This window comes from Loxodonta africana, chromosome 2 (assembly GCF_030014295.1).
Source record: "Loxodonta africana isolate mLoxAfr1 chromosome 2, mLoxAfr1.hap2, whole genome shotgun sequence".
In the NCBI taxonomy this organism is placed as follows: domain Eukaryota; kingdom Metazoa; phylum Chordata; class Mammalia; order Proboscidea; family Elephantidae; genus Loxodonta; species Loxodonta africana.
Genome location: NC_087343.1, coordinates 60288698 through 60315868, shown reverse-complemented (window position 1 = coordinate 60315868; position 27171 = coordinate 60288698). Strand labels below are relative to the sequence as shown.

At 39.5% G+C, this 27171-nt stretch overlaps 1 long non-coding RNA gene across 1 annotated transcript in view; it reads left to right on the top strand.

Annotated features, from left to right (window-relative positions):
* Positions 1–27171, top strand: part of LOC111749965 (uncharacterized) — a 275560-nt gene that overhangs the window by 155197 nt on the left and 93192 nt on the right. The window contains exon 8 of the long non-coding RNA XR_010318551.1: positions 17069–17150. This is a non-coding gene — a long non-coding RNA (uncharacterized LOC111749965). The remainder of the gene's footprint in view (positions 1–17068; positions 17151–27171) is intronic.

Below are 27171 nucleotides of genomic sequence, written 5' to 3'. Positions count from 1 at the left end.
CTGCCTCTTGGACTATGTACAGGTTCTATAAGGACACGATAAAGTGTTCTGGAATTCCTATTCTTGTTATGATTCACACTATTGAATGCCTTTTCATAGTCAATAAAACACAGGTAAACACCTTTCTGGTATTCTCTGCTTTCAGCCAAGATCCATCTGTCATCAGCAATGATATCCTTGGTTCTGTATCCTAGGACTGATTAGACATGTTTTGATCCTCAGAAGGGCTCTGCCCAGGGACTGAGGAATAGAGTTTCACTGGCTTTTCAAAGCAAAAGCTGGTTTTAGAAGCCAGAAGATTGATTGGTAGGAAGCTCTTCTTTCCATCCAAACTAAATCTCTTAAGCTCTTTCTTGGGTGGAGGAACAGAACACCCACGCATCATTTTTGTTTAACAAGCTTCTCTAATGGGAAAATATTTCTAATGAGCCCCAAAGAGTATTGCAGAGGTTTCTCTCAATTTTGGTAACAAATATCACCAGTAGATCTAGAAGTTTGATACATTGCCTGACCTATAGGAGATCCTCAATACATACTCATTATTCTTATTATTGTTTTGTTTTTATTTTTTACTACTAAATAATTTTATCTCTAGACCATAATGATATCCTGGAGGAGGTGTGCTTTGGGCAGCTATTTGTTACAAGAAAATTACTTTTTTTAATCATTGAAATTCAAAGTTTTATTTGTTTATATCTTCTAATATTTGTTTCACATATTGGACACAGCCACTGGACATCATTCATTTGACTTGAAAACACTGTAGAAGAAAGGTGAGAGATACATTTAGATGATGTCTTACTTATCTAGTGCTACTGTAACAGAAATACCACAAGTTTGTGGCTTTAATGAACAGAAGTTTATTTTCTCACAGTTTAGGAGAGTGTAAGTCTGAATTCAGGGCACCAACTTGAGGGGAAGGCTTTCTCTCTCTGTTGGCTCTGGGTAAAGTCCATGTTTCTTCAGCTTCTGTTCCACGGTTCCTTGGGATCTTCATGTGGCATGGCATCTGCCTTTCCCCTATTGTGTTTTCTTGCTTTTAGGCCTAATCTTCACTTTTTATATTTCAAAAGTGATTAGTTTTAGACACATCCTACACTGATATGGCCTTATGAACATAACGAAGAAAATCTAACTCCCAAATGGGATTATATCCACAATTATAGGGATTAGGAATTATGACGTATATTTTGGGGGGCCACAATTCAGCCCCTAACAGATGATTTCATGATGGACACATAAGTGTTGATTATTCTTCTAAACTTTTTTCGTTCATCAAGGATTGGACCTTATATATCATGTTGTTAATATCGCCTTAAGTAATAAAATTTGAAGAATAACTTACTCAAAGCCTTTTTTTTTAATCAACTTTGACATGCTGTGTTTCCCCACTGTTCTGAGAGAGTCCCTCAAGAATTTTTGTATATTGGTTCTTCTAGGACACCTATTACAAAAACACAAACATTGTTTTCTGAGTAGAGTCAGCCTTGTATTATAGATAACGATTGACCCAGATCACACACATTATATTCTAAGACATTTCCATGTAAGTAAAGACAGTGCAAAGATGAAAACTTTCCAGGTTTGCTTTTTTTTTTTTTTTTAATGAGCTGGAGTTTGTCGGCAGGTGGGTTAATGCTGCCAAAACTCAGAGTTTTATGAAAAATGGAAGCCACTATTGATCCCTTGGAAATTTTACAGCAGATCAACAACTTAATTTGTACTGTCCAACCACTGTGGAGTCACTTTGGTGGCTTGTATCACTAGGCTACCATCTGAAAGTTCAGTGGTTTGAACCCACCAGCCACTGCATGGGAGAAAGATGTGGCAATCTGTTCCTGTAAAGATTTATAGCTTTGGAGACCCTATAGGGCAGTACTACCCTGTCCTATGTTGGAGGTCTGGTGGCTCAGTGATTAAGAACCTGGCTGCTAACTAAAAGGTCAGCAGTTTGAATCCATCAGCTGCTCCTTAGAAACCCTATGAGGCAGTTCTATTCTGTCTTATAGGGTCACTGTGACTCAGATTTGACTGAATGGCAACAGGTACAGGTAACCACTGTGGGGTGGGAAGATTTAATATGCCATACTGATGACTGAATTACAAAATAGGTGAGTGACCAGGTACCCTTCTTGGTCCATTTTCCTGGGGTAAGTCTCCTAGATGATCTCACTGAAATCCACTCTTGCCTTTCTACACGCTATTGTCCACAAAGAAGCCAGAGTGATGTTTAAGATAAATCTGATTATTTCACTATCTTGTTTAAAACTTTCCCAGAATTTCCTTTAACACTCCGAAATAGAATCCAGAGTCTTTACTCTAAACCTCACAAAGCCCCATAACCTGTTCACTGATATCTTCATTTTGTGCCATTTCCCCTTGGTTGCCATATGTCAGAATCAACTCAAGTTGACTTGATGGCAATGGTTGTAGTTTTTCATGCTTTAGTCGGATTGGCCTCTTTTGGTTTCCAAAAGTGGTGAAATTTGTTCCTGCCTTAGGGCCTTGCCTCTGCCTGTTCTCTCTGTTAACGGTGCTCTTGCTACTTCCCTTCATTGTTGTCAGTCAGATTTCACCTCCTCAGGGATACTTTCTCTGATTGCCCAGTCTACCCAATGACCATCTTATTCACCTATTTTAATTCTCTGAATAATACCTTTTACTCTTCATTACTTTCTTGTTTATTTCTTTGTTTATTGCCAATTTCCCTTCTCCCCACTAGAATATAAAAAACAAAAAAACCAAACCCATTGCCATCGAGTCGATTCTGACTCATAGTGACCCTATAGGATATAGAAGAACTGCCCGATAGAGTTTCCAAGGAGCACCTGTCGGATTTGAACTGCTGACCTCTTGGTTAGCAGCTGTAGCACTTAACCACTACGCCACCAGGGTTTCCTCACTAGAACATAGGCTTCATGAATCCAGGAATTTTTTCTACACTTACAGCTAATCCTACCCACTTAGAACAGTGCCTGGCACATAATAGACCCTCAAAAACAAACAAAAAAAAAAGTGTTAAATAAATAAATAAATGTAAAATAGAGGTAACAATACTGATTACGAGAAATTATTATAAGGATTAAATGAAACAATGTCTATAAAGTGCTTAAAATAGAGACTGGCATGTAATAAGCTTAAAAAAAAAAAAAAGCTTAAAAAAGATAGGTATTATTATTGTGGAGTCCCCGGGTGGCTTAGGTTAGTGGTTTAAATCCAGTCAGAGGCACCTCAAAAGAAAGACCTAGTAGTCTACTTTCGAAGGGGTGCAGTTCTGCTCTGAAACACATGGGGTTGCCGTGAGTTGGAATTGACTCAATGGCAACTGAAAAAATTTTTTATTGTTGTTGTCATTATTACTTTGTGATTTCTTTGGCAATTTTCCCCCGTCTTTATAATTAGCATGTTCTTCCTTTGATGTATTCAGATTCCTTATGCTGCAATTATCTAATTTTCCTCTTTGTAGACCACACAGAGTTGTAATTCTTCTGAGCTATTTGAAAATAGTAAGTTCAGTCCTTGACATTCTTTCTTCCAAGTTAAATAATTCTAATTTTGTGCTTTTTTTCTCACAGGTATTATACTTAGAGAACCAGTCTGTTGCCATTGAGTTGCTTCTAACTCATAGTGACCCTATAGGACAGAGTAGAACTGCTGCATAAGGTTTCCGAGGAGCAGCTGGTGGGTTCAAACGGCCGACATTTTCATTAGTAGCTGAACTCTTAACCACTGAGCCACCTACTTGTGCTCTCCTACCCTGAGCCCTGAGACAGGGCTGCTGAACTAGGCATACAGTAATTAGCAAATTCCTGCACAGCTCTAATTTGTTCAGACATAAAGGAAGCTGCCCACACAATTTTCCCTTGAAAATGACAACTTTGCAATAGTAGTTCCGCCTAGTTTTAAGGGGCAAGAAAATTCTTGCACAGACATTCTCATATGCATTTTTAAAAATACATTAACAAATAAGGAGTTCTGGTCTTTATTTGGAGCCATGACCAAAAGGTCAGCAGTTCAAATCTACCAGCTGCTCCTTGGAAACCCTATGGGGCAGTTCTGTGTGCTATAGGGTTGCTATGAGTTGGAATCGACTCGATGGCAATGAGAGTTTGGTCTTTATTCAACTTTCACTTCACTAGATATATTTAGATAGCCGCCTCCACTGCAGCTAAGCCTCCCCATTCATAACAAGGACATAATAATTGAAATTTAGAAACTATGAAATCATTTCATATCCCAATGAAATATTCCAAAGTGACAGGAGAAATGATTTGGTCTGGGTCTTTCAACCTATGCAGAGAATACTTATTTTCTGAGGTTTGTGTGTGTTTCATTTAGATCCTAAGGATGGAAAACTCTATGACTGCCATATCTTTCTTTCGATACTTCAGATAGGATTCTATCTGGGAGCTCTTGAGTTTGATAGAGAACAATGGTTATTTTATTTAAAAAGAAAAACAAATACTGTACAAATATTCTTAATATGCTGGAGAAGTTTGTGGAACTTCTTAACAATCTGAGAAACAATTACAGTTTATATATTATAGAATCGTAGAATAGGAGGGAGTTCATCAGTTCACTCTGTGGTTTGGGTAAACTTACTCATGTATGGCTGTTTCTCTGAGTTCCTTCTCAAAAGGAAATGTACATTTGTAGAAAAGAGACAAAATAAGAACATGTAAAAAATTACAAATGCCAATTTAACCCTTTATATTTAAACATTTTTTTCATTCCTCATAGAAGTTTTCATAAATTGTGACTAAGGACATTTTAAACCTGAAGTACTGTACAGTACTTATGACTGTAGTCTGACTAACAGTGTTTGTTTTATTATAGAAATTTAAGGTACATTAGAAGCAGTAAAAGAACAATATTGATACTGTGGAGAACCAATATCAGTGAGATAAAGCATAGCATTGAGAAATATCATAAAAATGGCTGAAGAAAAAGACAGAACTGCAAGAGACTAGAAAGCATATTATAGATATGAAGAAAAGTCAATGAATATCTAATACACAGAAAATAAATATGGACAAGAAAAGAGAAAAAATACAACATTCAAAGATATAATAAAAGAAAACTTTCATAAAAGGCAATGAGATCTTATTATTTTGAAGATTTAAAGGTTTTTTTTAAGAAAATTTAATAAATAATAACCCACATTGAGATACATACTGATGAAGTTAGTTAACATCAAAGAAGAGAAATTTCTAAAATCTTTCAAAAATAGAAACAGAAAAAATCACTATCACCCGGTTTCTCCCACTGCCTCCATTAGCTTCCACCTCCATAACAAAAGTCACACAGTTAGAGTTGATCTCAGACTTTTCAGATGCAGTCTTTGATGGTCGGCAATGGAATAACATCAATAGAAGATAGGGTGGGAAAAAACTGTCACTTAGCCAAGTTGTCTTTCTCATGCAAAGGGCAATACTAAGATATTCTTAGGAATGAAATTATTTATGTACCTTTCTTGGAAAATTTATCAAAAATATAACTCAGTCAACCAGAATAAAAATAATTTAAAAAGCAAAAACAAAATTTATAAATGAAATTAAAAGAGCAATGAAAAATAGAATTAGTTTAGATTTAAAATTATAGGAGATATTTTAAATGGAAAATGCAGAGAAATCTCTTCTTACACTGTCACCTGAAACAACTATTTATAAAGGCATGGCTTGAGCAGGTGGTAAAGTAAGGAAAATAATTGGAGGCCAGAAACAGAAGAAAGTGCTATTGCACAAGGTGACGCGAACTCTAAGCCATGCTTGCTTTGTGCAAGCAACGTCCTCAGTGAAGGGAACTGTTGATCTCTGGTGAATTTTGCCTGATCTTTAATGAGCCAAGTGTGCTCAAGGGACAGAAGCAAAAACTGGAGCTCCTCTTAATCAAGAGGAGGTTGGATGGAATGCCTCTGCATAAATTTGGGACTCCTAAAAGATGTCACTTTCAATGAATACAAGATCAATAAAGAACGAAAAGACCAATCAAAAGTGGTGAGAAAATTGGTTGGCCTTATTAAGGATAAATGGTGCAAACAGCTAAGCCCTTGACTACTGCCAGAAGTTTGGTGGTTTGAACCCAACCAGAGGTGCCTTGGAAGACAGGCCTGGAAATCTGCTTCTGAAAGGCCAAAGCCTTGAAAACTGTATGGAGCAGTTCTACTCTGTACACATGAGGATGCCATTAGTTCGAATAAAATAGACTCAATGGCAACTAACAACATGAGGATAAAAACCGAAAATATTTTCCTCACCGGACCTTACATAAAAATCAATTCCAGATGGACTAGAGACTTAAAAATTGAAAGGCAAAATTTAAAACCTTTTAGAAAAAATAGAGAATATCTTTATTTCAGGGTATGAAAGACTGTTCATACAAGACACCAAAAGAAACTAACCATCCATAAAGGAAAAGATTACTATATCTGACTACATTAAAATAAAAAAACTTCAGCTCATCAGAAGACACCATAAAGAGAGATAAAGTAGAAGTCATAAAGAGGAAGAAGATATTTGCCACATATATAACTATAGGGCTGATATCTAGAATACAAAGAGAACAACTTTGAATAAGAAAAAGATGAATAACCCAATAGAAAAATGGCCATTGTCATGAGCAGACGTTTCCCAGAAAACAGCAATGGCCAATAAATACAAGAAAATATAATTAGCCTTATCATGTATCAAGACAATGTAAATAAAAACCACAATGACATCATTTTTGTGTCTGTCAGATTAACAAAAATTAAAAAGTTAATAACAAGTGTTGCAATGATATAGAGCAGCAGAACTCTGGGACTGCTTGTGGGAGTATAATTTGGTACAATCATTTTGTAAGTCATCGCTGTCAGTTTGTTGTACGGTTGTGACTTACGTGTCACTGTGATGCTGGAAGCTATGCCACTGGTATTTAAAATGCCAGCACAGTCACCCATGGTAGAGAGGTTTCAGGGAAGCTTCCAGACTAAGACGGACTGGGAAGAAGGACCTGGTAGCCTACTTCTGAAAAAACTGGTTAGTGAAAACGTTATGAATAGCACAACATTTTCTGATTTAGTGCCAGAGGATGAGCCCTTCAGGTTGGAAGGCACTCAAAATATGACTGGGGAAGAGCTGGTGCCTCAAAGTAGAGTTGACCTTAGTGATGTGGTTGGAGTTAAGCTTTTGGGACTTGTATTTGCTGATGCGGCATGACTCGAAAACATGAAGGAACAGCTGCAAACATCCGTTAATAATTGGAACATGAAATGTATAAATTATGAATCTAGGAAAATTGGAAATTGCCAACAATGAAATGAAATTCTTGAAGATCATTATCCTAGACATCTGCGAACTGAAATAGAGTGGCATTGGCCATTTTGAATTGGATAATCACGTGGTCTAGTATGCCAGGAATGACAGCTTGAAGAGGGACAACATTGAATTCATTGTCAGAAAGAACATTTCAAGATCTATACTGAAGTACAATGCTGCCAGTGATAGGACAATATCCATACGCCTACAAAAAAGACTATATGACTATTATTCAAACTTATGCACCAACCACTAATGCCAAAGATGAAGAAATTGAAGATTTTTATCAACTTCTGCAGCCTGAAATTGATCAAACATAAAATCAAAGTGCATTGATAATTACCAGTGATTGGAATGTGAAAATCGAAAACAAAGAAAGGCTATTATGGCCTTGGTGATAGAGAAGATGTTGGGGATCCCGTGACAGAAATTTGCAAGACAAATGACTTGTTCATTGCAAATACCTTTTTTCAATAACATAAACAGCAACTATACATGTGGACCTCACTGGGTAGAATATACAAGAATCAAATTGGCTATATCTGTGGAAAGGGCCAATGGAGAAGCTCAATATCATCAGTCTGAACAAGGCCAGTGGCTGACTGCGGAGCAGACCATGAATTGCTCACATGCAAACTCAAGTTGAAGCTGAAGAAAATTAAAATATGTCCACCAGAGCCAAAGAAAGAACTTGAGTTATCTCACCCGAATTTAGAGAACACCTCAAGAACAGATGTGACTCACTGAACACTAATGACCGAAGACCAGATGAGTTGTGGGGTGACATCAAGGACATCATACACGAAAAAAGCAAAAGGTCATTAAAAAAACAGGAGAGAAAGAAAAGGATGTCAGAAAAGACTCTGAAACTTGCACTTGAATGTACAGTAGCTAAAGGAAATGGAAGAAATGATGAAGTAAAAGAGATGAACAGAAGATTTCAAAGAGCATCTCAAGAAGACAAAGTATTATGTTGAAATGTGCAGATCTGGAGTTAAAAAACCAAAAGGGATGAACATGCTCAGCATTTCTCAAACTGAAAGAAGTGAAGGAAAAATTCAAGTCTTGAGTTGCAATATTGAAAGAGTCTATGGGCAAAATAATGAACTAAGCAAGAAGCATCGAAAGAAGATGGGATACACAGAGTCACTGTACCAAAAAGAATTGGTTAATGCTCAACCATTTCGAAGGTAGCATATGATCAAGAACCAATGGTACTGAAGAAAGAAGCCCAAGCTATCCTGAAGGCGTTGGTGAAAAATGAGGCTCTAGGAATTGACAGAATATCATTTGAGATGTTTTGACAAACAGATGCAGTGCTGGAAGTACTCACTCGTCTATGTGAAGAAATTTTGAAAAACAGCTACATGGCCAACCAACTGGAAGAGATCCATATCTGTGCCCATCCAAAGAAAGGTGATCCAACAGAATGCAGAAATTATCAAACAATATCATTAATATCACACAGAAGTAAAATTTTGCTGAAGGTCATTCAAAAGAGAATGCAGCACTACCTTGACAGGAAACTGCCAGAAATTCAAGCTGAGAAGAGGATGTGGAATGAGGGATGTCATTGCTGATGTCAGATGGATCTTGGCCGAAAGCAGAGAATACCAGAAAGATGTTTACTTGTGTTTTATTGAGTGTGCAAAGGCATTCAACTGTGTGGATCATAACAAATTATGAATAACATTATGAAGAATGGGAATTCCAGAACACCTAATTGTGCTCATGTGGAACCTGTACATAGACCAAGAGGCAGTAGTTCCAACAGAACAAGGGGATATCTTGTGATTTAAAATTAGGGAAGGTGTTTGTCAGGGTTGTATCCTTTCATCATATTTATTCGATCTGTATGCTGAGAAAATAATCCAAGAAGCTGGACTATATGCAGAACATGGTATCAGGATTGGAGGAAGATTCATTAACAACCTGCAATATACAGATGACACAACCTAGCTTGCTGAAAGTGAAAAGGACTTGAAGTCCTTACTGATGAAGATCAAAGACCACAGCCTTCAGTATGGATTACACCTTACATAAAGGAAACAAAAATCCGTACAACTGGACCAATAAGCAACACCATGATAAACAAAGATCGAAGTTGTCAAGTATTTAATTTTACTTGGATCCATAATCAATGCTCACTGAAGCTGCAGTCAAGAAGTCAAACACCGTATTGCACTGGGCAAATGTGCTTTAAAAGGCCTCTTTAAAGTGTTAAAAAGCAAGTATGTAACCTTGAGGACTAAGATGCTTCTGACCCAAGTCCGGTATTTTCAATCACCTCATATGCGTGCAAAGCTGGACAATGAATAAGGAAGACTGAAGAAAAATTGATGGCTTTGAATTCTGGTGTTGAGGAAGAATATTGAATATACCCTGGACTGCCAGAAGAACGAACAAATCTGTCTTGGAAGAAGTACAGCCAGAATGCTCTTTGGAAGCAAGGATGGCAAGACTTTGTCTCATGTACTTTGGACATGTTAGCAGGAGGGACTAGTCCCTAGAGAAAGACATCATCCTAGGTAAAGCAGAGGGTCAGCAAAAAAGGGGAAGACCCTCAACAAGATGGATTGACACTGGCTGCAACAATGGGCTCAAACATAGCAATGACTGTGAGCACGGCACAGGACCAGGCAGTGTTTCATTCTGTTGTACGTAGGGTCACTATAAGTTGGAACAGACACAAAGGCACCTAACAGCAGCATTTTGTAAAACCATCTGGCATTAAGTAGTAAAGCTGAATATGTGCATACCCTATGAACTAGGAATTTGTCTCTTTTTCTTAGAGAAACTTTAACACATGAACAGACATGTTTAGAGAAACATGATTCCTATTAGCAAAAGCCTGAAAGCAATCTAAATACCCATCAGCAATAGAATGGATGAACAAAGCGGGGAATACATATAAAAGAATACTATATAACACTAAAAATACTGAACAAACTGCACTCATCAATATGAATGCATTTATATTTATGTAAACACACACAATATTAAACCATAAAAAGAATTTACAGAAAAATTCATACAGAATGATTCCATTTAGAAAAATTTAGAAATCAGGAAAAACTAAACAATATGTTGTTGGGGAAATATGTATGTAGTAATAGCATAAAGAAAAGCAAGGGACTGCTTAATACTAATTCAGGAGCCCTGGTGGTGCAATGGTAAGTGCTTGGCCACTAACCAAAAGGCTGGCTGTTTGAATCCCCCAGATGCTCTGTGAGAGAAAAGACCTGGCTATCTGCTCCTTAAAGATTTCAGTCCAGGAAACCATACGGGGCAGTTCTACTCTGCCCTATAGCATTGTTGTGAGTCAAATCAACTTGATAGCACACAACAACAATTCAGTGCAGGGTTACCTCTGAAAGCATGGAGGAGGACCAGGAAGGAGCACAGGGGGGCTTCAAAGGTATTGGTCAGAGCATGATAGAGGATGCCTGAGTGTCATTTTATTATTCTTCACTAAATGAGGACTAAAAAGCCTTGATGGTGCAATGGTTAAGAACTCCTACTAACCGAAAGGTCGGAGGTTCGAACACACCCAGCGACTCTGCTTCCACAAACATTACAGTCCAAGAAACGCTATGGGGCAGCTCTACTCTGTCACATAGGGTTGCTAGAACAACAAATGGTGAATATACACTATATGTACACTTTTAGTACATATGATTTTTAAATAATAAACATGAAAAACAAAAACTGTAATAAACATGATTACAAAATAATTTTATTATTAATACATCTACAAAAATACAAATGCATATCAATAAAAATAATTTAGGGTAAAAAGTATCAGCAGGAACAAAATAAACGATTTTACATCTTGGCCCAAATATGAAATTAAAACAGCAATTACAAGGCAAAGAGAACACCTATGGTCAGATTTCAAACCAAGAGACAGAGCTCAGAAGCAGACTGAGTGCATACAGAAATCCAGCCTGTAAAAGCAACAATAGCTCACGTTTATATCGTATTTACTGTGTATATCACTATTTGAACTTAAATTAATTCCTGACAGAGCAAAGATTTAAAAGTAATGTGCAGCCATAAAGACATGACTCATCATTTAGGTAGTAGCTGAAATGTCAGTTCCTACAGGGAGCTTTCCTTGACCTTCCTGGATGCCCATAAGTGCCCCCACTATGGACTCCCATGGCAGTTGACACTTTTTCCATCATTATAGATAACATAAGGAGCCCCAGTGGCACAGTGGTTAAGTGCTCAGATGCTAACCAAAAGGTTGATGGTTCCAACCCACCAGCTGCTCTGTGGAAGAAAGATGTGTCAATCTGTTTCCGTAAAGATATACAGCCTTGGAAACCCTACGACGGGGCAGTTCTATTCTGTCCTGTAGGGTCGCTATCAGTGGGAATCGATTTGACAGCAATGGCTTTTTTTTTTTTTTAATAGGTAACATTCTTTCTAGCATTTCTGAGTCCAATTTTTTTTTTTTTTTAAATTGGAAGAGTGCCTCAGTGAAAGCACGATGCTGTTCTATTTTATTCACCACTGTATTCCTAGTAACGTGGAGAGGGCCCATTAGTAGGCTTTCAATGGATATTTGTTAAATTCGTACATAAACAACCAAATAAATGAATACAAATTCTGTGTTGCACATACCTACGAAATGAGATATGAAAGCAGAAGCCATAAAAGCAAGTATTTGAATACATCAAAATTAAAAACAAATGAAGACAAACAAACCTCTGTACAGCAGATGGAAGACAAATAGCAAACTGGGAAAAAAATATGTTATTAAAATATTAGGCAAAAAGTTACCATGCTGAATTTATAAAAAGTTCTTTTTATTTGATATGGAACAGGAAAAGAGGAACCCTTAATGAATGAGTAAAGGAATGAAAAACAACAGTAACAGCTCACATTTATATCATATTTACGATGTACATCATTACTTGAACTTAAATTAATTCCTGATGGCACAAAGATTTAAATATAAAATGAAGTCTTTATAAACTTTCACCTAATGTACAATAAAAAACTTTAAAAAGTGCAGTTGCCTTGTGGAATAAGCATATTCCATCTGAGTTGGGGTCGACTTAATGGCAATGGGTTTGGTTTTTTTTTAAACCTACTCTTTTTTTTTTTTTTGGTTCATAACTGAAGCCAGGACCTTGCCACTTCATAGCCCCTAAATTCACACCATTGCTGGATGCTCCTCCCAGTCCCCAGCTCTCGGGTCCCCAGTTCTCAGCTTCATGGCCTACAGCCTCAGCTCTGCTGTTCATAGATATCCTGGGGTGGGGCGCTGTGAGAACGCGAACTTAACCTAACCTTGCTGAGGAATGCTGAAGAATGTGACTAACTGCACGCAGTGCAGAGTAGATGCACAGAAAGGGGCAACTGCAGGAGATCATGATACAGAATTATGAAAAACTGAACATCACAGTGAGCTTAATGTAACTGCATTAAATAACCATTGACTATTGACTACTAGCCTAAAGGTTGGTGGTTTGAATCCAGCCAGTGGTGCCATGGGGCATGGGTGGGGTGAGATGGTGGCAATCTGCTTCCATTGAGATTACAGTTGGAAGGGCCCTGTGGAGCAGTTCTGCTCTGTAGCACATGGGGTCACCATAAGTAGTAATCAACTCCATGGCAATGAGTTTGGTTTTTATGGGGTATTTACTAAAAGAGGTATTGATGGTTCAGGGGTAGAATTCTTACCTTCCATGTGGAGACTTAGGTTTGATTCCTGGCCAATGTACCTCATGTGCAGCCAACGCCCATTTCACATTGTTAATGACACTGAACAGCTTCCAGTGGAGCTTACAGACTAGAAAGAACTAGGAAGAAAAGCCTAGAAATCTACTTCTGAAAAACAGCCAACGAAAACCCTATGAATTTCAACAATCTGATCTGTACTCAATCACAGGGATGGCACAGGAATGAGCAGACTTCCATTCTATTGTCTGTGGGTTTGCCATGAATCAAACCCTGAATCTACTGCAGCTAACAACAGCAACATTTACTAAAAATGGGATGATGTATAACAGCTGTAGCATTGTTGTGTAGTTGTTAAGTGTTGTCAAACTGATTCTGATTCGTAGCAAACTTGTGTACAACAGAAGGAAACACTGCTCAGTCCTGTGCCATCCTTACGATCGTTGTTATGCTTGAGCCCATTGTTGCAGCCACTGTGTGAATCCATCTCTCAAGAGCCTTCCTCTTTTTCGCTGGCCCTCTACATTACCAAGCATGATGTCCTTCTCCAGGGACTGGTCCCTTCTGATAACATGCACAAAGTACATGAGATGAAGTCTTGCCATTCTTGCTTCTGAGGAACATTCTGGCTGTACTTCTTCCGAGAGAGATTTGGTCCTTCTTCTGGCATTTTTTTTTTTTTCTGGCAGTCCATGGTATATTAAATATTATTCACCAATACCATAATTCAAAGGTATCAATTCTTCAGTCTTCTTTATTTATTGTCCAGCTTTGCATAAATATGAGGTGATTAAAATACCATGACTTGGGCCAGGCATACTTTAGTCCTCAAGGTGACATATTTGCTTTTTAACATATTAAAGAGGTCTTTTGCAGCAGATTTGCCCAATACAATATGGTGTTTGATTTCTCAATTGCTGCTTCCATGGGCATTGATTGTGGATCCAGGTAAGATGAAATCCTTGACAACTTCAATCTTTTCTTTGTTTATCATGATGTTGCTTATCTGTCCAGTTGTGAGGATTTTTATTTTTTTATGTTGAGGTATAATCCATACTGAAGGCTGAAGTCTTTGATCATCATCAGTAAGTGCTTCTAGCCCTCTTTACTTTCAGCAAGCAAGGTTGTGTCATCTGTATATTACAGGTCGTTTATGAGTCTTCCTCCAATCCTGATGCTGAGTTCTTTTTCAAATAGTCCAGCTTCTCGGATTATTTGCTCAGCATACAGATTGAATAAGTATGGTGAAAGGATATGACCTTGACACATCTTTCCTGACTTTAAACCATGCAGTATCCCCTTGTTCTGCTCAAACTACTGCTTTTGGTCTATGTACAGGTTCCACATAAGCACAATTAAGGGTTCTGGAATTCCCATTCTTGGCAACATTATGCATAACTTGTTATGATCCACACAGTTGAAGGCCTTTGTATAGTCAATAAAACACAGGTAAATATCTCTCTGGTATTCTTTGCTTTCGGCCAAGACCCATCTGACATCAGCAATGATATCACTCATTCCATGTCCTCTTCTGAATTTGGCTTGAATTTCTGGCAGTTTCCTGTCGATGTAATGCTGCAGTCGCTTTTGAATGATTTTCAGCATGGTTTTACTTGTGCTTGATATTAGTGATATTGTTTAACAATTTCCTCATTCTGTTAGGTCACCTTTCTTTGGAATGGGCACAAATATGGGTCTCTGCCAGTTGCTTGGCCAGGCAACTGTTCTCCAAATTTCTTAACATAGACGAGTAAGCATCTCTAGCACTGCATCTGTTCTTTGAAACATCTCAGTTGATATTACATCAATTCCTCAAGCCTTGTTTTATGCCAATGCTTTCAGTGCAGCTTGGACTTCTTCCTTCACTCCATCGCTTCTTCATCATATGCTACCTCCTGAAATGGCTGAATGTTGACCAATTCTTTTTTGGTAGAGTGACTCCCTGTATTCCTTCTATCTTCTTTTGATGCTTCCTGCTTCATTCAATATTTTCCCCGTAGAATCCTTCAATATTGTGACTCAAGTCTTGGATTTTTTCTTTGGTTCTTTCAGCTTGAGAAACACTGCATGTGTTCTCCCCTTTTGGTTTTCTAACTCTAGATGTTTACACATTTCACTATAATACTTTGTCATCTTCTCAAGCCACCCTTTGAAATCTTCTGTTCAGTTCTTTTACTTCGTCATTTCTTCAATTTGCTTTAGCTACTCTGTTTTCAAGAACAAGTTTCAGAATCTCTTCTGACACCCGGTTTGGTCTTTTCTTTTTTTCCTGTCTTTTTAATGCCCTCTTTCTTTATTCGTGTATAATGTCCTTGATGTCACTCCATAACTCATCTGGTCTTTAGTCATTAGTATTCACTGCGTCAAATCTATTCTTGAGAAGTTCTCTAAATTCAGGTGGGATATAACCAAGGTCATACTTTGGCTCTTGTGGACTTATTCTAATTTTCTCTAGCTTCAACCTGAACTTGTACATGAGCAATTGATGGTCTGTTCTGCAGTTGGCCTCTGGCCTTGTTCTGACTGATGACATTGAGCTTCTCCATAGTCTCTTTCCACAGATGTAGTTGATCTGATTCCTGTGTATTCCATCTGGTGAGGTCTACATGTATAGTCACCGTTCATGTTGGTGAAAAAGGTTTTTGCAATGAATAAGTCGTTTGTTTCACAAAATTCTATCATGTGATCTCCAGAGTTGTTTCTATCACCAGTGCCATATTTTCCAATTACTGATCCTCTTTGTTTCCAACTTCACATTCCAATCACCAGTAAATATCAATGCATCTTAATTGCTTGTTTGACCAATTTCAGACTACAGAAGTTGAAAAAAATCCATTTCTTCATCTTTGGCCTTAATGGTTGGTACAAAAATTTGAGTAATAGTCATATTAACTTGTTTTCCTTGTAGGCAAATGGAGACTATCCTATCACTGACAGCATTGTACTTAAGGTTAGATCTTGAAATGTTCTTTTTGACAATTTGTCATTCTTGGCAATGATCAGTACCAGCCCATTTCAGCTCACTAATGCCTAGAATATCGATCTTTTTGTGTTCCATTTCTTTTTTTGACAATTTCCAATTTTCTAAATTCTTAATTTGTACTGTCCATGTTCCAATCCTTAATGGATGTTTGCAGCTGTTACATCTCATTTTGAATCATGCCACATCAGCAAATGAAGATCCCAAGAGCTATCCAAGTCTTTAAGGTTGACTCTACTTTGAGTGGAGCTCTGGTGAGGAAGTGGTTAAGAGCTCGGCTGCTAACCAAAAGGTGGACAGTTCAAATTCACCAGCTGCTCCTCAGAAACCCTATAGGGCAGTTCTACTCTGTCATACAGAGTTGCTATAAGTTGGAATTGACTCAACAGCAATGGACTTTGGCTACTTTTAGGAGGCAGCTCTTCCCTAGTCATATTTTGAGTGCTTCCAACCTGAGGGGCTCATCTTCTGGCACTATATCACAGAATGTTCCACTACTATTCGTAAGGTTTTCACTGGCCAGGTTTTCAGAAGTAGACTGCCAGGTCCTTCTTCCTAGTCTGTCTTTATCTGGAAGCTCAGCTGAAACCTGTCCTCCGCGGGAGACCCTGCTGGTATTTGAAATACCAGTGGCAAAGCTTCTAGTATCATAGCAATACCCAAGCCACCACAGTGCAACAAACTGACAGACACATGGTGGACTATAGCTTTAATTTCATATATGTAGAGCTAAAAATCACTATAGCTCTGTAGCCATGTGTGGGCCACCTGCCATCCACCTGAGGACTAAATGACAAATTTAAGTTGCCCAGGATATGGTGAGTTCCCAAGTTAAACAAACAAACAAAAAACAAACCACTCTTATGACCAGGTCTTCCTCCTCTGGGTCTCCATCTTGAGGACCAAACCAAACCAAACCCATTGCCATCGAGTTGATTCCAAGGTGTGCCTGGGGGATTTGAACTGGTGGCCTTTTGGTTAGCAGCTGAATTCTTAACCACTACACCACCAGGGTTCCCATCTTGAGGACACAACACCCAAAAATTACCAAACCCATTGCTGTTGATTCTATTCAGACTCATGCTGACTTCTTGTGTTGCAGAGTGGAACAGATCTATGAGGTTTTCTTGTCTGCGGTCTTTGGAAAGGAGCATCCCCAGGCCTTTCTTCCATGACTCCGCTTGGTGAGTTTGAACCTCAAACATTTCCATTAGTAGCCAAGAGCAAACTGTATGCACCACCCATGGACCTTTGAGCACACAATAGATTTCTGTTTATTCCAAGAAAATGAAGCAAAATCAAAAGAGTGCAACACCACAATGTTCATTGCAGCACTTTTCACAATAGACAAAAAGTTGAGATAACCCAAGTGTCCATCAACAGATGAATGGATAAACACAACGTGGTCCATCCATACAATGGAGTATTACTCTGTCATAAGGAAAAATGAAGTCCTAATATATGCTATGACATGGCTGAACCTTGAAAACATTATTCTGAGTGAAATAAATCAGACACAAAAAGTCAAATATTGTATGATCCCCCTTATACAAAATATCCAGAATAGGCAAATGTGTAGAGACCAAAGTTCATTAGTGGTTATCAGAGGTGGGTGGTGGAGGGCAGAAGGAGGAGTTATTACTTAGGAGATATTAAATTTCTGTTAAGAGTAATGGAAAAGATTGGAAATGGATAATGGCGAAGGTTGCACAATATGTTGGACATAATTAATGTCACTGAATTGTACATGTAAAAAATGATAACATGGCAAAAGTGTTGGTTATGTATGTTTTTTACCACAATTAAAAAAAAAAAGGAGGAACATTTTCCCCTCATCTTTTAATAAAAGAAGGTTAAAAAAAAAGATTCATGGAAAACAGAAGAAAAATATAAAATGAAGCAAAAAAAATGAATAAAGAACTTGCTCACCAAAGTTATACTCTCGCAAAATTTGTTATTCTCTGTCATGGTTCTGTGGGTTAACTGGGCTCAGCTGGGCAATTCTTGCCTAGAGTCATTCACGTAGTTGCAGGCAGATGTTGGCTGGTGCTGGCCATCCAAGATGGCTCACTGACATGGTTAGTGGTTCCTGCTGGCTGTTGGTTGGGAGCTCAGCTGGGGCTGTCGACCTGAGTGCCTACAAGTGGCTTCTCATGAGATTTGGGCTTCTCACAGCGTTGTGGCTGGGTCCAAGTGGGAGCATCCAATGAGTGAGTATTCCAGAAGGCCCAGGGGAAGCTGTAAGTCTCTAATCAACTAGTCTCAAAAGTCATGCAGCTTCATTTCTGCCATATTTATTGTCCAGCAAGCCACCAAGGGCAGTGCAGTTCCAAAGAGAGGGCATGGATTCTACATCTCGATCTGAGATGCAGACTGCATGGATGGGAAGGGAAGGCATTGAATTGATGGCCACCATCTTTGGAGACTACCCACCACACCAATCTGTGACATGTTGGTTGAGCTACTCAGCGGATAGCTGGGCTCAGATTTCCTATCCCCAAGAAAGGTGAATATCTGTTACACCAGGACAGGCATTCACTTTTTTCCAGTTGTCGTTGAGTTGATTCTGATTCATGGTGACCCAATGTATGTTAGAGTAAACCTGTGCTCCACAGCGTTTTCAATGGTTTTTCAAGAAGTAGATTACTAGGCCTTTCTTCTGAGGTACCTGTGAGAAAACTTGAACCACCAACCTTTCAGTTAGCAGCTGAGTGAGTTAATCATTTGCATCATCCAGGGACTCCAGATGTTATGGATTGAATTGTGTCTTCCCAAAATACGTGTTGTAAATCCTAACCTCTATGTCTGTGGTTATAACCCCATTTGGGAATGGGTTGTCTTTGTTATGTTAACAAGGCAGGATTAGCATAGGGTGTATCTTGAGTCAATCTCGTTTGAGATATAAAAGAGATTAAACAAGCAAGCAGAGCAGAGACAGAGGGAAAAGAGGTGCTAAGTCACATGAAGACTGTCCAGGAGCAGAAGCTCAGGAGAGACAAGGCTCTTCCTCCAGAGCCAACAGGGAGAGAAAGCCTTCCCCTAGAGCCAACACCCTGAATTCAGACTTCTAGTTTCCTAAACTGTGAGAAAATTAATTTCTGTTTGTTAAAGCCACCCGCTTGTGGTATTTCTGTTATAGCAGCACTAGATAACTAAGACACCAGGTATTTACTAGATCTTGGTTTTTCAACCACCAAGTGTTCTGTGGTCATATAATTTATGCTTCTGCCCATGATAATTTAAAATTGTAATTTTTTTCAAGACCATTTTACTTCTGGTAGTACATAATGATTTACTGTTTGCAAAAAGCTGGCTTTGATATTCATCCTTAAACTCATTTGGGTAGTGAAGGTGGCATTTGAGAAATGATAGCCAGGGCCTACTTCCCCCACCTTTTTAAATGTACCTTGTAGTTCTCATTTCAGGAAATTGCATCATGTTCACGTGCAGTGTGTGTGGGTGGGAGGGGAGGTCACCGCACTGGGAAAACCCTTTGGATTTGAAAGACAGTTTTGCATTTATTTGAAAGCTTTTCTTTGTGAGCTTGAGCAGTCCAAAGCATCCTTGTGTACAAGCCCTTCCTTTGCTAACTCCTATTATTATCTTGCTACCGAAGGTCATGCCAGCTGCTTAATTACATGGAAAGTTATGAAACAACCAGGGCACCAGAACATTGTTCAACTGTAGGTCCCTAAAGGGAAATAAACTCTTCTTGCACAGAGGGCGGCTGCCAATACACCAAGCATGTTTGGCTGTTTGTAGCCACATGTGTAGCTCCCTTGTATTAAAGGAATTCTATGGCTGGGCAGAAATCCTGGATTCACCTTTCCTAACAACACCAGCAGTCATAGTACAATAGAACCATTTTAATCCAGAGACAGATTAAATCTGAGTACTTCAAGTCAGACTTTTCCTTTTATTGAATGTAAACAATAAAACCTCTCTATAAAGGCTTTCCTGATTCACTCTGAAATGGGCTAATAGGTTTCATGGCATACCCCTAATCAAACATTGGGCTCCATAAAAATGTGAGCTTATTAAAGAGATGATTATGTAGTTTAAGGTTCCCATAATCCACCTACCCCATGACAATGGCCTTCAGAAGGAAGCAATTTGTGCTAAGAAAATCTATGTTCAGGGAGGTGGGACTTTTCCTTTGGCTCAACCTGTCAGATTCCTATTTTGGTCTAAGTCTCACCTTGAAAATACACAGACTTTGGCATTCAGTGCATCACTTTTGCTTTAGCTGCCTTTACGCAGAAGAAAGCGCTAATTCTAAATGGACACTTTGGAAAATTAGACGCTGAAGGAATAACAGAAACAGACCCCTTGAGAAACAGCTTCTCTCCTGAAGAAATGTTTTTCACGAGGCAATAACTGGGATAGTCACTAACTCTTGCTTCTACAGGAAACAGCTTGCCTGTTGCAGAGGGTGGGGTCCTCTCTTATTTCTCTAAACACTTCTGGAGAAAAAAATAAGGCTCAAATGCCAAAAAACAACTTTAACCCTCAAATCCCAGAACCCAAGGTCAACCAAAGGTCACACATGTAACCAAAGCAGAGCGTTGGCAATCTCTCCAGGCAGGGTCTGTTCCTTTTGAAATCTAGAACAAAAATCTGAGCCATAAAAACCAGCTCGCACATTCTACATCTGAGGTACCTATGATTTATTAAGTGGTGGGAGGTGCTGGTCAGGGCGCTGAGTTAAACACTGAAAAACACTCCTGCTCCCACCTCGGCCCTTCTTCTTGAAACCTAATTTAGACCATATCAAAGTTTTTATAAAGACATTCCTAATACCATTGTGCTGTAAATCCTGTCTGATCCAACCTTCAAATATTTATGTAAACTGAAATATGGCACACAATCTCATTCCAGCAGGTTCCTCCTCCCTCATTGACATTCAGGCTTAAACCTCTCCAACTGGCTCCTGACTGTGAGGGCTGCTTAATTAGTGATAATTGCAGAGATGAAGTCTTTGAATGCACTGATGGCCTTATATCTTGCAACCAATTTAGTCTGAGTTTTCAGCACGTGTGAAGTGCGTTGGTAGTGGTATTATTTTTTTAGTCATTACAGATAAGTGTAGTTGGTTTAGTCTCCCTATGAGTTGCCACAGCAATAATTAGTGCTTTTAAAACATCTACAGGTCAGGCACGATGTTCCTGAAGCTGTGAACTCCACCTCTGCCTTTCCTCTGTCATTAGAGTGGGCTGTTTCTCCTGGGGATGATTTTGGGTGAAATGCTCATCCTCAGTTTCAGACGCAGTTTGCTAATGATACTTTGCGTCACTTGCAAGTTGTAGCAACATCAGGATCTCATGCTCTATCTCTTGGCTCATGATACCATGTAATTAGAGAGGGTGAAAAACTCATAGTTCTCAAACTCAAGGGAAGAAAAAAAGGAAGCAGCCATTTGTTTCAATACTGAGATATTCTTTGGAAGATAACCTTTTGATACTAGAGTTAAAAATTGGAGTAAATGGTCTTTGCCCTCACAGGTTTACTTGTGTTATTATAGTGTTTTTTGGTTTTTACTCATTCATCCAAAGAGCTCTGGTGGCGCAGTGGTTAAGCACTCTGCTACTAACCAGAAGGCAGGGTTTGAACCTGTTTGTTCCAGTTTAAACCCATGCTGAGAATGTGCATTTGTAACAACTTTCTGGGTGAGAATTTGCATTTCCAACAAGTTTCCAGGAAGTTATACATAAGAATCACCCAGGGATCCTGTTAAAATGTAGATTCTGATTCAGTATATCTGGGATATAATGAACCAGTTTGAAACCCTGGGAAAGACTGCAGTTTGAACCCACCAGCTGCTCCTCAGGAGAAAAGATGCGGCAGTCTGCTTCCGTAAAGATTACAGCCTTGGAAACCCTATGGGGCAGTTCTACTCTGCCCTATAGGGTTGAGTCAGAATCCTCTCAATGGCAATGGCTTTTTATTAACAGGTATTCATTCCTCTGATATTCACTGAACATTTACACTGTACTTTGTTTAGAGAGATGAGACTGAATAAGAGTGAATGAGAGACAGATCCTGCTTCAAGGGGTTCTCTTTCACATACCGTATAGATATGGTATCTATATGGTGTATCTTACTTGAGATTTACTACCACCTTTTTTTTGTGAGATAGGCAGAACCAAAAAAACCCAAACTCATTGCCATTGAGTCAATTCTGACTCATAGTGACCCTATAGGACAGAGTAGAACTGCACAATAGGGTTCCCAAGGAGCGCCTGGTGGATTCATGGGTAGACAGGAAAGGTGCTAATTATCTCATTTTACTGTGAGAAAATTAAAGCTTGGAGAGGTTTAATGACTTGCCCTTGGCCACACAACTAGTGAGAGTCAAGATTAGGAACCAAGGCTTCTAACTCCAAGCCTAGTCTTTCACCCTTACATCTCGAGGCCACAAGGGTAGGGGAATAGGGCAAATACAAACGGGCTTATAAAAACAAAATGGCAGCCACAATCACACTTCATTGATCTGTGCAGAGCTATATTCACCAGGATAAATCTTCAGAGCAGTGAGAAATGTAAATAATTGGGAGTGTTGAGACTCCCTAGAGACAAGGACCCTTAAGCTTTACACAGGGTTGTGGTCCATGTTTTTGCTATGTTCTTGTCTCACCTAACAGCTCTGATATACTGAAATTTGTAAGGAAAGTAGCCTGTTCTGCTCTTAACCAACCAACAAGTTGCCACTGAATTGATTCTGACTCATGCCAACCCCATGTGTGTCAGAGTAGAACTCTTCTCAAGGTTTTTCTTTTTTTTGCATTTTCCTTTTTTAAAATTTTTTATTGTGCTTTAAGCTCCTTGGAAACTCTATGGAGCAGTTCTACTCTGTCCTATAGGGTCACTATGAGTCAGAATCGACTCGACGGCAGTGGGTTAAGGGAAAGTTTACAAACCAGGTCAGTCTCTCATACAAAAACTTATATACACGTTGCTATATACTCCTAGTTGCTCTCCCTCTAATTAGACAGCATACTCTTTCCCTCCACTCTCTATTTTTGTGTCCATTCGGGCAGCTTCTGACCCCCTCTGCCCTTCCATCTCCTCTCCAGACAAGAGCTGCCCACATAGTCTCATGTGTCTACTTGATCCAAGAAGCTCACTCTTCACCAGTATCATTTTCTATCCCATAGTCCATGGGGTTTTTTAGTCCAGTCCAATCCCTGTCTGAAGAGTTGGCTTTGGGAATGGTTCCTGTCTTGAGTCAATAGAAGGTCTGGAGACCATGACCTCCGGGCTCCTTCTACCCTCAGTCAGACCATTAAGTCTGGTCTCTTTATGTAAGAATTTGAGGTCTACAACACACTGCTCTCCTGCTCCCTCAGGGGTTCTCTGTTGTGTTCCCTGTCAGGGCAGTCATCAGTTGTAGCCAGGCACTATCTAGTTCTTCTGTTCTCAGGCTGAAGTAGTCTCTGGTTTATGTGGCCCTTCCTGTCTCTTGGGCTCATCATTACCTTGTGTCTCTGGTGTTCTTCATTCCCCTTTGCTCTAGATGGGTTGAGACCAATTGATACATCTTAGATGGTTGCTTGCTAGCATTTAGGACCCCAGACGCCACTCTCCAAAGTGGGATGCAGAATGTTTTCTTCATAGATTTTAGTATGCCAATTGACTTAGATGTCCCCTGAAACCATGGTCCCCAAGCCCCTGGCCCCGCTACGCTGGCCTTTGAAGCATTCAGTTTATTCAGGAAACTTCTTTGCTTTTGGTTTAGTCAGTTGTGCTGACCTCTCCTGCTCCACAGGGTTTTTAATGGCTGATTTTTTTGGAAGTAGATCACCAGGCCTTTCTTCTGAGGTGCCCTGGGTGGACTCAGTCTCCAACCTTTCAGTTAGCAGCCAAGTGTGTTAACCATTTGCACCACCCAAGGACTCCCATTCTGCCCTTATCATACTCTATCTAGACTGCAATCAGTTAGGGCTGGTCTGGGAAGATTTCATGAGACTGTAAACCTTGAGCAGAATTGAAGAGGAACTCAGGTTTGGGTGAGCAGGACACTGCAGATGAAGTGAATGGCATGCTATTCAGTTGAAACATATTGCTGGGGCTGAGGGCTAAATTATTTTCTTGGTTTGGGCAGAAAGCTGGATTGAAGCAAGAGGTGTGGATTGCTTTAAGAATTTTGGGCCAGGGTGGCAGTAGTGGCGGCTCTGTGACAGGAGCAAGGCTGGCTTCACGGACATGTTACCTGTGCAATAACACAGAGCCCCACACTCGGAAATGGTCTAATGTTGCCATCTTGAAATTTGTAATCATTTTTGAGCAAGGGACCTTGTATTTACGTTTTGTCCTGATCAGGCATTTTACTTTGTTGCTTATGCTGCTTCAGTGTCAGAGTGTTAGATCAGCATTGAGTACTAACGCTTCCTGGTTTGCACAGTGGTTAAAGCAATGGACTGCTAGCCAAAATGTTGGCAGTTTGAAACCACCAGTGGCTTCACAGGAGAAAGGTGTGGCAGTCTGCTTCTGTAGAGATTTACAGCCTCAGAAACCTATGGGGTTGCTATGAGTCAGAATAGGCTTTACAACAGTGTTTTTTTTTTTTTTTTTTAATTGAGTATTAGCAGAGGCAGATTATCCAACAGGCAAGGTAAGCACAGGCTTACTTGTGCTCACTGTGCCTACTGGGTCATCTGCCCCCGTCAGGAACTGTACATTTGAAAAGAGGCTTTGATTCTGTAGGAGGGTGTGTGGGGTTGGAAGGAGACAAGGTGCCAGCCATAGCTAGAAGCAGAATCTTTGATGTGATGAAAAAATGTGAAATTGTTCATTACAGACAATCTGGTAAGCAAAGTAAGCACCGTGCTTACCTTGCCTATTGGATAATCTACCCCTGAGTATCAGTGAGTATTAGATTAATGATACTCTTGCTGTTGTATGTAGTGTGACTGGAGAGGGCAAGCGATGAAAGAGAGAAGAGGGATGCGTTTTATTACACATCAGTTGACTTAAAATAAATTTAGCTTGGTGGAACAGCAGGAGGGAAAGTTCAATAAGTATTCAGTTTGGGCTTTGTCCAGAGCTAAAAAGCTGTAGCAATGTGTCTACGTAAGGAGAAAAGAAAAGCATTGAATTGATTTATTTAACCTGTGCTTTTCTTATTGTATGTTCAGTATCCAAATATGAGTAGAGTCTTCTTTTCCTAAATCCCTTGAGTTTCTGAGGCATCAAGAGAGTTGCACAGAATGGAATGCAGGAGGCATTTGATCAAGAGTTCTGCAGAAGAGACCTTTAGATCAAGATATATATAGAGAAAATCTGAGGAATTTATTCAGACACTGGGGATGTAAGGGGCATGGACAAGTTGTTTCTTTGTCTCGAACTGGGTAGATACGGCTTCAAGTCTCTGAACTGGGAAAGGTTGGCTGATAACAATGCTAATGATGGTGGTGAACATGAAAATGATAAAAATAACAGCAGTAGCACAAAATAGTCACAGTTTATATTTAGTGGGTGCTTATTACGTGCTCATAGCGACCCTATAGGACAGAGTAGAACTGCCCCGTAGAGTTTCCAAGGAGCGCCTGGTGGATTTGAACTGCCGACTCTTTGGTTCGCACCTGTAGCACTTAACCACTACACCACCAGGGTTTCCCATATGAGTCGGAATCGACTCAACGGCACTGGGGTTTGGGTTTATTACGTGCTAGGTACTTGTCTAAGCACTTTACAAACATTAACTTATTTAATCCTCACATCTACCCTATGAGGTAGGTACTAGTATTATCATCCTAATTTGAGAAATGTGGAAGCAAAGGAACAGAGAATCTAAGAACTTTGCTCAAGGATGTACAGTTCGTTTGCATTGGTGTTGGATTTGAACTCTGGCAATCTGGCTCAAGCACCCTACCTCTTGACTGAGTTGTTTGGCCTCTCAATGTTTTTCAGTCAATGCTTCTCCCAATAGATGAAAAATATCTGTAAAAAAGTTTTCCACATGTTTAGTTCTAAGAACTGGTCTCTTTTAACACCCACTCACCACTACTTCTGACCCAGAGGGTGCAGGGAAGGGGTGAAAAGGTAAATTCGAGGCGCTTGCTTGGTGGACTCTGGTAGTAGGGAGAGGCTAGCAGAAGGAGGTTCAGGACCTAGGAGAAGCTGACACTATTTTTCTCATTGACTCTTTTCTCCTTATAAAGTTGCTGGGGGTGGTGGGGGCCACACTGTCCCTTGTGCAAAGTGAGACTATGTTTCAAAGGGTCAAGTAGGGACCTGCTGGGTTCTTGGTGACTCATCAGTCTTCCTCCAAATGAGGAACCAAAAAGTAGTAGTTGCCTCCAAATTGGTGTGACACATCCAGGAGTTAGAGCCCTCCACTGCCAGATTTCTGAGAAACTGCCTTCTCCCATCTGTTTTAAGAGTATGAGTTCTGCAGCATAGGTGTTTTTATAGGCTCATGTCCTTTAAATAGGTACACAGTGTACCTCTATTGATTTTTGTTTTGACTATTGCTCTATCATCCAGTTCAATCAACTTAGATTTGCACCGTTCCATACAAAGAAACAGCTATTAAATTTCACTAAGAGTTTTCATTTTAGGCTTATCTTGACCCTGATCTATATGGTCTCTTAACTTTCAATAGGTATTCAGCATTTAAAATGCATGCTTTGAAGTAGAGTGTTTATTCAACCTCTTCAGGTGCTAAAGGAGATTGGCAGTAAAAATAGACTTAAAAATAAAGAGGAAGAGTAAAAACAAATTAGAATAAAGGTTTGTGACTAATATCTTTGAATTTAGGTGCTCTAAAGAGTGCTTAAGAAGTCACTCTGACTTTTCAAGAGGTTGAGTGTTTGAGAATTGTGGTCTTTAGGGTGAGATTGTGTCCCAGCTCACCCTTCAAGATTGGGATCTACATTCTTGTCCTCTTCCAGTGCTGCTTAGAGATCAGTTCATTTATGGCATATAGATCTAGGTGAGTCAGTTTTGAAAAAAATCGAGCGGGCCTAACACCTTGTCTCCACCGCTCGTCAGTTTACCATACTGTGGTGGCTTGCATGTTGCTGTGATGCTGGAAGCTATGCCACTGGTATTTCAAATGCCAGCAGGGTCAACCATGGTTGGAAGATTTCAGTGGCGCTTCCAGACTAAGACGGACAAGGATGAAAGACCTGGAAATCTACTTCTAAAAAATTTTTGCCAGCCAAAACCTTATGAATAACAGCGGGACATTGTGTGATATAGTGC